This window comes from Onychomys torridus, chromosome 15 (genome assembly GCF_903995425.1).
Source record: "Onychomys torridus chromosome 15, mOncTor1.1, whole genome shotgun sequence".
Classification (NCBI taxonomy): Eukaryota; Metazoa; Chordata; class Mammalia; order Rodentia; family Cricetidae; genus Onychomys; species Onychomys torridus.
This window is the reverse complement of record NC_050457.1, coordinates 22,681,057-22,692,124: the sequence shown is the minus strand read 5'-3', so window position 1 is coordinate 22,692,124 and position 11,068 is coordinate 22,681,057. Positions and strand designations below refer to the sequence as shown.

At 43.4% G+C, this 11,068-nt stretch overlaps 1 non-coding gene across 1 annotated transcript; it reads right to left on the bottom strand.

Annotated features, from left to right (window-relative positions):
* Positions 1–10,679: 10,679 nt before the first annotated feature.
* Positions 10,680–10,843, bottom strand: LOC118596626. Its single transcript, XR_004946731.1, has one exon. It is a non-coding gene; the product is annotated as a U1 spliceosomal RNA (small nuclear RNA).
* Between the last annotated feature and the right edge of the window lie 225 nt (positions 10,844–11,068).

Here is an 11,068-nt window from a genome sequence, read left to right as displayed (position 1 = left end):
CTAGCCAGTCTAGCCTAATTGGTGAGTTCCAGGTCAGTGAGAGACCCTGCTTCAGAAAACAAGGTGGACAGTATTCCTGAGGTGTGACACTGAGGCTGACCTCTGACCTCTGCGTGCACATACATTTTTGCACACACACATAATTACATAAACCAACGTATATCTAAAAGTGCACACACATGTGCAAGTGAAGAGTTACAATAATTAATAAGAACTACTCAAATTTCAGGTGAAATAATGCTATATGATCTTGCAACGACACTTGGGAATCTCACATATAATGAGAAGGGATCAGGATGAGAAGGGATCAGGGATGTGCTCCTAGAGGAGGGAAGTGGATGGAGGCAATTTAAACATGTTCACGATGCTGGGCCTAGATGCTCAGAAAAAAAGTGAACTAGACATGGAAGCATGACGGGGAGGGGTGTCAAAGACGGCATCTCACTGCTTTTACAGCAGGATTTGGATAATAGGATCTCAGTACAGGAATTTGATGGGGTTTTAAAGTTACTATTTTAGGCTGGGCGGTGATGATGCTCACCTTTAAATCCCAGCACTTGGGAGGCAGAGGCAGGTGGATCTCTGTGAGTTTGAGACCATCCTGGTCTACAGAGCAAGCTCCAGGACAGGCACACAGGGAAAGCCTATCTTGGAAAAAGCCCCCCCCCAAAAAAAAAAAATTAACTATCTTCCCCCCTCTCCCCCAACAGACAGGATTTCTTTGTGCAACAGTCCTGGCTGTCCTGGAACTCACTTTGTAGACCAGGCTGGCCTCAAACTCAGAGGTCTGCCTGCCTCTGCCTCTGCCTCTGCCTCTGTCTCCCAAGTGCTGGGAATTACCATCACCCAGCTCTCAAGTTACTATGGTAACATTGGGTCATACACGTTCATGCCCCAAGCCTGGGTCATTGCTATTTTAACATAAATTGTCAGTCTATGAAAGGAGCATTATTCTACCTGGCAGCCGTTCCAGCAAATACTGCTAATTGTGCTGGAGTCTTGCTTCCCACGTGGTGAGAGGCTTCAACCAGACCCCAGGATAAGGGTTTCCTTTCCCTCTCATGTCCCCATAATTTCCTTGTATTTCTTTTCTCCATACTTTTGTATATGTTTGAAACACTTCCATGACAAAGAATGTTCAAAAAATAACCCTGAAAAATAATAATACTATGTATTTCACACCCACATTTGAATCTTCAAAACAAGCTAAAGAGAGGGTGAATGCCTTAAGAAACTGCCTTGAGTTTCCTCAGTGTGGTTAGACGATTCAAGAGAGAAGACACTGGCCTGGAGGAGGTATTCGTTTAGATCAGTACAGGCTCATGCAAAATACATCTTTGGAATCTGGTTTGGTGGTACATGACTGGGATCACAGCAACCAGGAGGCTGAGGCAGGAGAATTGCAAGTTTGGAGCCAGCCTGGATGACACAGTAAGACGATTTCAACACAGAAAAAGATGCTTGTTTTGTTTTGTTTTGTTTTGTTTTGTTACTTGAACTTAATCACACATATCTTTGTGTAACACCATTTCTGGAAGATTCTCGGTGAGCTATAACATTAACTGCATTCTTGGACATCCTGCAAAACAATGGTGCTCATTTCTCTGGGTCCCCTGGCACTGCTAAGGGGTTTTCTGAAGCCCCTGGTTTGTAGACTTGCAGGAGTCAGCAAGGCTCAGCTATTGAGATTCCTTCCATTAGAGGTTGCAAATTTTATTACAATTTTATAAGGGAGACAAACATCCCTGGCTCCTCTTCAGCAGTATTCTGCTCCTCCTCCAAGGTCTTAGGAACATAGAAGATTGTATTTACTGACCAAGACTGCCGGGCTTGGACCTGGGCCCAGATTTGCAGCAGGGATCAGGGATGGTGAAAGCAATCCAGAGGCTGTGCCATTGAAGGCATAGCTGCAGCCCTGGGGATGGGGGGGGGGGGGGGGGATCCTGCACACAGACATCCCTGTGACTCATGGTGAGAAGCTGGCCTGCCCATCAGTCCCCAGAGCCGGACCCTTTCATGGCCATACAGGCATTAACTCTGGTCTCTGCCAGGACAGGAACTACGGGCATGCAGGCAGCAGACTATCAATAAACAATTATAAAATCCAAGTGCACACACAGCTGTTGTGAGAAAATCTTAAGATTTTTTTTTTTAATGTCGTTGAAAGAGCTTAGTTTCTCCACTTCCACACTGCAAAAAGCACATAGCCATGGGCTTGAGACAGTAGCCATCAGTGTCTGGGCATTGGGTGGCAAAGCATACCCCTTCCACAGCAAGCTTCATACGGAGGAATTATTAACAAGGAGATGGATTTAAACATTGCTATTTCCATGTAATTAAAGACATATTGGTAGAATGCACAAGCCATGTTTTTTCAATTTTGCACAAATCAGGAAGCTATATTTCATAGTTTCTGGTACACTCTCCACAAGCTTCAGCAAATGTTAAAGGAAACATGAGGATTCTGTTGTAGTTTAAATTTACAAAATTAAGTTTAGGTTTATACAGAACTGATTTATATGAAAGACTAAATACTTTTAGGAAAAAAAAAAAAATGTTCCATGAGAACCACCAGCTCTATGTGTCCCAAAATTTGTTTCAAAATAATTTATTCAGAAACTTAAATGTTTTCACGGGTTATGAAACACTGTGACAATCCCTCCAGTAACATCAGCAGAAAGACTTGTCAAAAACTAAAACGCTCAAAGGGTATTTCTGATTTGACATTTTCCAGGACCAGCTAATGTTGGTTTTCATTATATCAACTGAAAACAAAATTGTAAAAAGTTTAAGTTGAATGACTCATGAAATAACCATGGAAAGACATTTGACTTCTGGGAAATTATGTTGTTAGTGATATATCATTATTACCTTGCTTGTAATTTGCAAGTAATCAACATTTCAAAGGAAAGCCTTTACAGTACCTTTATTGGTATTTTTCCTTCTGTTTTTTAAACCAAGAGTTTTAGACTTTTATCTTAAAGTCATTTTAAATTCTTACATGAGAAAAGGGGGAAAGCCATAATTCTAAAAAAAAAAAAAAAAAAAAAAAAAAAAAAATGCTGAATGATTTTGTACAAGCCCAGGATTACAGAGGGTTCTAATTGAGCATGGTGAGGGTGACCCTGGATGACCAATAATTTCATCGACTGCTTAGCAAAACAGAATCATGCAACTCTGCTTGGTTTGGGGTCCCAGGTGGTTTAGGAACAGAATCCTCCTCCTCCTCTTCCTCCTCCTTCTCTTCCTCTTCTTCCTCCTCCTCTTTCTCCTCTTTCTGTTTGCTATAGGCATACATCACCAGTGATGGTTAATATTGTTGTTATTTTCTTTTGTTTTTCAATACCTTAATTTGTCTTATTTGTCTTGTCATTTTGTATGTATTGATGTTTTGCCTGCAAGTATGTCTGTGCACCACGTGTGTACCTACGCCCTCAGAAGTCAGAAGAGGACATTAGAGCTCCAGAACTGGAATTACAAACAGGTGTGAGCTGCCATGTGGGTGCTAGGAATCAAACCTGGGTCCTCTAGAAGAGAAGCCAGTGCTCTTAACTGCTGAGTCATCTCTCCAGCCCACTTTTGGTTTTTTTGATGATGATTTATCATGACTGACAGCTTGATGGGATCTGTGGGGGCATTTCCAGGAAGGACTGACCAAGAGGAGACCTTCTACCCAGAGCTGACAACACCTCCCAGTGAGTCACCCAGATCTAAAGACGCTCAAGTAGAAAGCTGTCTCTCCTGCTGTCTTCCTGATGCCACTCCTTAATGGTGACTGCATCTATCATGGCTGAAGCCACTGCTACACCTCCACTGACAGACCAGGCGGTGTCCTTTAGCCTTCAGTGTGGACTCCAGACTAGTAACTCTTCAGTTATCTTCCTGGCCTTCGGTGCCAGGCTGAGAGTGCTGAGGCATCCAGATTTGTGGGCTGGCCAGCAACCAGGCACTCAGCCCTCCAGCATGCAGAGGCCACTGTTGGGCCCCTCAGCCCCAGTCATGGAAATCAGTCTACTGCATCCTTTTTTATAACACATATGCATTCTATTAGTCCTGTTCCTCTAGAGACACCTGCTTAATACAACCTCCGAGTCCAGTTCAGGGGCAAATCTGAAGAGAAACCACCTTAAGTCTTTCATTTCTGCCTGGTACAATTTCTGATTTTGTTGGTTGCTAGCTGTGGCCCAGCAAATCTGAAAGCAATTGAGATATTTGGGGGAGGGGTGTTAATGTACATAAAGCAAAAGCAGTGAATCCAAACAAGGTTGTGAGACAGTCTCCTTACACACAGCATCACATCTCTACCAGCAAGAGAAAAGGTTTGTCCAAAGGGCGGTGGACGAGACACTATTGAGAAATATGGGCCTTCCATCTTCTACCACAGATTGCAGATGACAGCTGAGCTGGAAGCCAGCTGAGAGAAGAGCCAGGGACAGGGACGTTGGATCTGAAGGAAACAGCCCATTGTGAGATTGAGCAGAACAGGGAAAAAGTGGAGAACAGAGCTGAAGGTTAACAAGCAAACGAGCAGAATAAATGAGGCAAGGCTAAGAACTTCAAAGCGTTTCCCAGACATCTGAAAAGTGCCAGTAGCCACAGGTTACTAGAAGTCTTCAATTATTGACCTAATGCAATTAAAGCTCTCTCCATAGGCTCTACTCTGCTTTCTATTGATGTGATAAACACCACGACCACAAGCAACTGGAAAAGGAAAGGGTTTATTTGGCTTACTGAGCCCAGGTCACATTCCATCCCTGAAGGAAGTCAAAGCAGGAACTGAAAGCAGGAACCTGGAGGCAGGAACTGAAGCAGAGGCCATGGAGGGGGGGTTGCTGCTTACTAGACTGCTCACCATGGCTCACTCACCTTGGGCTGTGCCCTCTCACGTCCATCATTAATCCAAGAAAAACGCTCCATTGATTTGCCTATTGTGGGCCAGTCTTATGGAGGCAATTTTTCCATTAATGTGCCTCTTCCCAGATGACATCTGCTTGTGTCAAATTGACAAACTAACCAACAACACATCACAGTGAATGGAGGGTAAGAAACCATCGCTATTATTACTGCTAGTCAAAGAAAGGAAGTTTATAAAGGGGGGGACAACCAGTGAGATAGTTCAGTAGGCAAATACATTTGCCACCAAGCCTGAGGACCTAAGTTCGATCCCTGGAACCACTATGGTGGAAGGAGAACTCCAGCTTCTGCAAGTTGACCTTGGATCGCCACATGCAGTCCCCTAGTGCGTACGTCATCCATCCATACACAGGCAGAATAAAAATGCAGCAAAACCTTTCTTAAAAAATGAAGACAAGAGTCAGAGGGGTTTAAACGAGGATGATGGGACCTCTCGGTATCTGAAACAGAGAGAGACAAGGAGCATTTATTGCTTCTGCTGTTGTGGAGGTGGACTATGCTGATGGGGCCTAGTGTCTCCATATAGATCAAGCTGTTGACCTGCTGGGAGAAGCATGGTGAGCTGGGAATAGACAGACTATTGGGAGACTAGGGAGTCGATATCACCTGAAGAGCGTGGCTGCACAGTGTCCAATGTCACTGACAACTTTGCGCTCAGATGCATGTTTGTTGGAATCAGATTGTCCTGTGAGCTGTCAAGAGTGATGGGCTTACTGAATTAAATTATTCTTTATCAGTTGAACGGCTTTAAAACTTCTTCTTGTGGTTATTTGTTTCCCCCACTGTAGCAGGGGAAAAACTACTGATCTTTCCTCGTTTCAGTCCTTCCTATTGGTCAGCAGGCAAAGCCGCCCAGGTGAACAAGAGCTGTAAACATCTTGACCATTATTGCAGACTTTGATTAGAGGTGAGATTTCAATAGTGTGCTGGCTAGTTTTATGTCAACTTGACACAAACTAAAGTCATCTGAGAGAAGGGAGCCCCATTTAGGAAATGCATCCACAAGATCCTGCTGTAAGGCATTTTCTTAATTAGTGATTGATGGGCGAGGGCGCAGCCTATTGTGGGTGGGGCCATGCCTGGGCTGGTCGTCCTGTGTTTTATAAGAAAGCAGGTTGAGCAAGCCAAGGACAGCAGCCAGTAAGCAGCACCCCTCCATGGCCTCTGCATCAGCGCCTGCCTCCAGGTTCCTGCCCTGCTTGAGTTCCTGTCCTGACTTCCTTTGATGATGAACAGTGATATGGAAGCATAAGCCAAATAAACCCTTTTCTCTCCAAGTTGATTTTTGGCCTTGGCGTTCCATCACAGCAATAGTGAATATTTGACTTTCGGTTCTGTGTCTATTGGTTGATGGTTCTCTGGCTCTTGTCTGTGAATCACTTGCTCAATCATCTGTCAGAAGGGTGAAGGAAGAACACTTCAGATCTCGCACAGCAGATGTTGATCTCGCACAGCGGACATTGAACAACAGGGAGGCAAGTCAGTGTAACTGAGGGCCTGGAACACACGTCAGATCCACAACCCTAAATTCCAAGACCCGATCAAGGAGACAATCTCAGAGATATTCCAAGTCACTGGGTATGGTGGCCCCCACCCCTTTAGTCTCAGCACTCAGGAAGCAGAGGCAGAATCTGTGTGAGTCATCCAGCCTGGTCTACATAGTGAGTTCTAGAAGAGTGTGTGTGAGTGTGTGTGTGTGTGTGTGTGTGTGTGTGTGTGTGTGTGTGTCCTAAGTCTACCTCAGGTAGTCAGGCTGCTTTGGATATAGGGTATTGCAGTCCACCTGTAGAGCTTGGGTTGGATATTCAGTGCCAGCAATGGTTCAAAAAAGAAAATGTTCCTTCATTTGGCTCAAACAATCCCAAGGCCATTTGTATTACCTATATCTGCCTAGCAGACTAAAGAATTTAACCTCAGGGCTTGAGCTGTATTATTTACTACGACAACTGGAATAATAGAATGGCCTTCTGATGAATGCCTATGAAGTTTCATTTCGGTGGACTCATTCTCAAAATTCTTTTCTCACTACAAATTTATGTAGTCCTTTTGGGATGTTGAGACACTGTATTAGTTATCTACAGCTCTGTAACAAATTATGCCAAACCAAGCAGCTTAAAAACCAGAATATGGGGCTGGAGAGATGGCTCAGTGGTTAAGAGTACTGACTGCTCTTACAGAGGACCTGGGTTCAATTCCCAGCACCCACATGGCAGCTCACAACTGTTTGTAATTCCAAGATCTGACACCCTCACACAGACATACACGTAGATGTAGGCAAAACACTAATGCACATAAAATAAATAATTTTTTTTTTTTTTTTAAAGAAAGAAAACCAGAATATTATCTCCGAGGTCCTGAGGGTCCTGAGTCTGGGAGCAGCTTCCCAGAAAGGCTCCGAGTCAGTTTCAGCCATGAGAGCTGAGGCTGCAGTTCTCCAGGGACTTAAATAAGGGGGTATAGCCTGCTCCCAAGAAGGCTGACTCGGCTGGCTGTTCCTCCTGGCTTGAGCAGGATGTCTCAGTTCCCTGTTCCCGTGCTCAGAAGGCTGCTCATACTGTGACAGCTGACTTCCTCTAGAGCGAATCAGAAGAGAGGCGGGCAGAGAATACAGTCCTCTACAACCTTGGGAGTGACATGCCATCACTACTGCCGGATTCTATTGGTCACTCAGGCCACCTGTAGAGTGTGGAAGGATCCATGTCTGACGTTTACAGTATTTCTGGCTTAATTTAGAGCTTGCTGTTGCCATGCCCTCGGGTACACAAAAGGGTGGGGATATTTTGTGTGTGTTCTAACAAATAAAGCTTGCCTGAAGATCGGAGGGTGGAGCTAGCCTACTTAACCATAGAGGTCTGGAGGTCTGTAAAGACAACAGACAGGAAGTGATATGGTTAGGCGGAGAGAGGAAGTGATAAGGTGGGCTGGAGCCAGGAGCTCAGCCTATTTTTTCAGTCTGAGGAGGAGTCAGTGGTAAGAAGTCTAGCCAGGCGGTGGTGGCACACACCTTTAATCCCAGCACTCGGGAGGGAGAGGCAGGCAGATTTCTGCAAGTTCGAGGCCAGCCTGGGCTACAGAGTGAGATCCAGGACAGGCACCAAAACTACACAGAGAAACCCTGTCTTGAAAAACCAAAATAAATAAATGAATAAATAAATAAGTAAATAAATAAATGAATGAATGAATGAATGAATGAATGAATGAATAAATATTTAAAAACAAAAACCAGAAGTCTCTCTAGTGGCTGGCTCCTTTACTTCTCCGATCTTTTAGCATTTACTCTGATATCTGACTCCAGGTTTTTATTATTAAGACCAATTAGAATTTGCGCTACACAAACGTTTTCTAGACATTAATACTCTGGCAAGTTGTTCTTACTATGGTAGGATGTCTCATGGGAAAGCTCAACAGATATCACTTTGACGTTTTGCATAGCTCCATAATGTCTAATTTTGACAGATCTCATCCGGCATTCCTCATGTAACTAAATGATTCTCCGTGTTTCTTTTAAGAATGTGAGCGCTGGGGCTCGTGAGATGGCGCTTGCTGCTCTTCCAGAGGACCTAAGCGTTCTGGTGGAAGCTCCACTCAGCCCCTGGCACCCTGGCAGCCATAGACCCCCAAGAGTCTGGAATGCTCTAATGGAAGATCCACCTCAACTCCCCTCCCCATCTCTTTCCCCAAACCCCGCCAAACACAGCTCCTCCCCCAGAGATGCTCAAGGCTCAAGACCACGCCCACGGGGTATTTAAACTGCATACTAGAAAACAGACACGTGGTTTTCTGGTCTCTCGTTTCCTCTCTGCAGGGGCTGGAGAATCACCTGGGAACACTTTACCCATTAAACCAGGGCTTTTCTAATCTGGTCTGACTTGCTTCATTGGGATTGCTGTGTTGGCAGAGAAGCCTATCAGGGTGTGGAAACCTTTCCCTAAGTTCATTTCCAGCACCCTTGGCAGGTGGCTCATAGCCATCTGTAACTCCAGCTCCAAGGGATCTGCAGGAACCAGCACTCAAATGTACACACCCACAGACAGACACACACCTACATATAACTAAACGCAATCTGGTAAGATATAAACATCTGCCCGGCATAATGGTACACTTGAGACGCAGAAGCAGGGAGGTCTCTGTGAGTTCCAGGCCAGCCAAAGATATATAGTGAGACCCTGTCCCCAAAATTACATCACTAAATAAATAAGGGTTTTTAAAAGAATGAGCACCCATATTTTGTGTATTCGTTATGTAATTCATAAACTTCCTCTGTGGATTTTTTTATGATTATGCTAGTGTTATTATGAAGTTCTTATCTAAAGAATTTTTTTGTTTTTGTTTTTGTTTTTCGAAACAGGGTTTCTCTGTAGCTTTGGACCCTGTCCTGGAATTCGATTTGTAGACCAGGCTGGCCTTGACCTCACAGAGATCCACCTGCTTCTGCCTCCCGGGAGTGTTGGGATTACAGGCGTGCGCCACCACCGCCTGGCCTAAAGAAATTTTTAAAATTTTGGTTTTTTGGGTTTTTTTTTTTTTTTTTTTTTTTTTGAGGCAAGATCTCTTTATGTATTCCTGGCTGTCCTAGAACTTGTTATGTACACCAGGTTGACTTTGAACTCCCAGAGCTCAAAAGCACTTTGAAAGTATTTATTATCAACATTATTATATACCAGCATCTAGAATTCCTCTTTTTCTGCTTCTACCTTTAATGTAGCAGTTATTTTTAGGCATAATCAAGGCATCAAATAATGAATGTGCCATTTATTTATTTGTTTGTTTGTTTGTTTAGTGGAGCTGAGGATCGAACCCAGGGCCTTGCGCTTGCTAGACAAGCACTCCCACTGAGCTTAATCTCCAACCCTATTTTTTTTTCAACAACCCAATTTTATTTTATTTATTTTTGAGACAAGGTCTCAGAGGTTTAGTCCATTATCATTATGGTGGGAAACAGGGTGGCTTGCAGGCAGACATGGTGCTGGAGAGATAGCTGAGAGATAGCTGAGAGTTCTACACCTTGATCCACAGGCAACAAGAAGTAAAATGTGACACTGGGCAGAGCTTGAGCATAGGAAACCTCAAAGCCCACCCCCACAGTGACACACTTCCTCCAGCAAGGCCACACCTCCTAATAGTGCCACTCCCTTTGGGGGCCATTTTCTTTCACCCACTACAATTTCCATGTGTGGGTGCATGTGTTTGTGTGTGTATATTTTATATCACATTTGTAAACTCTCTTTAAATCTCTGCCTTTGATCCTTTGGTATACATATGCACAAGTGTGATTGTTGGATCACACGTTACTTGAACTTAAAATGCTTTGAAGAGCCTCATGATTGTCTTCCATAACTGTTGCTCTATCCTCTAATCTTACTAACAAAGCATAAGTATTAATTTGTCTAGATCTTTTCTAGTACCCTTCTGGATTTCTTCATTTTTTAAAAATTTTATTTATTTAATTCCAAAAGAACTTTAAATTAAAATACAATTACCTAATTTTCTTTTAATAGCTGCCAGCCAAATGGATCTAAGATGATCTCTAGCTGTGATTGGAGTCATATGTCTATTAGTAATGTTCCACCTGCATCTACCTCAGTACAAATGTCTACTCAAGTCTTTGCCCATGTAGAGTTTTTCAATGTTGAGTCATGTGAGCTCTTCATATATTATTACATATTCTATATATCTCTTATCAGAAGTATGATGCATAAATGTTTTCTTGAATTCCTTTAACTCTGTTATGTCTTTTGATATTCATTTTTTTCTTTTTTTCCCCCCAGGGGAGAGCACGGACGCAGTCCCCCACTACCACAAATTATGCAGTAGAGTTTCCCACATTTGGGGAAATCGCAGGGGTCAACACACCCCATGTGCAATAGGTGAGCCTCACCCTGGGAAACCCACCTGCTTCATCATGGTATCTCCTCTGCCAGGAAATGATATTCATTTTCTAAGTCTGATATAGTCCAATTTATCTCTTTTTGCATTAATTGTGTTTTTAATGTCATGTTACAGAAATTATTGTCAAGTCCAACATTTGGAAATTTCCCCCCATGTTTTTCTTCTAGAAGTTATGGTTTTAGGACTTACTTCAAGGTCTTTAATCCATTTTGAGTTATTTTCATGCATGGTAGAAGACAGGAAACTTTTGAATTTACTGTGTGTG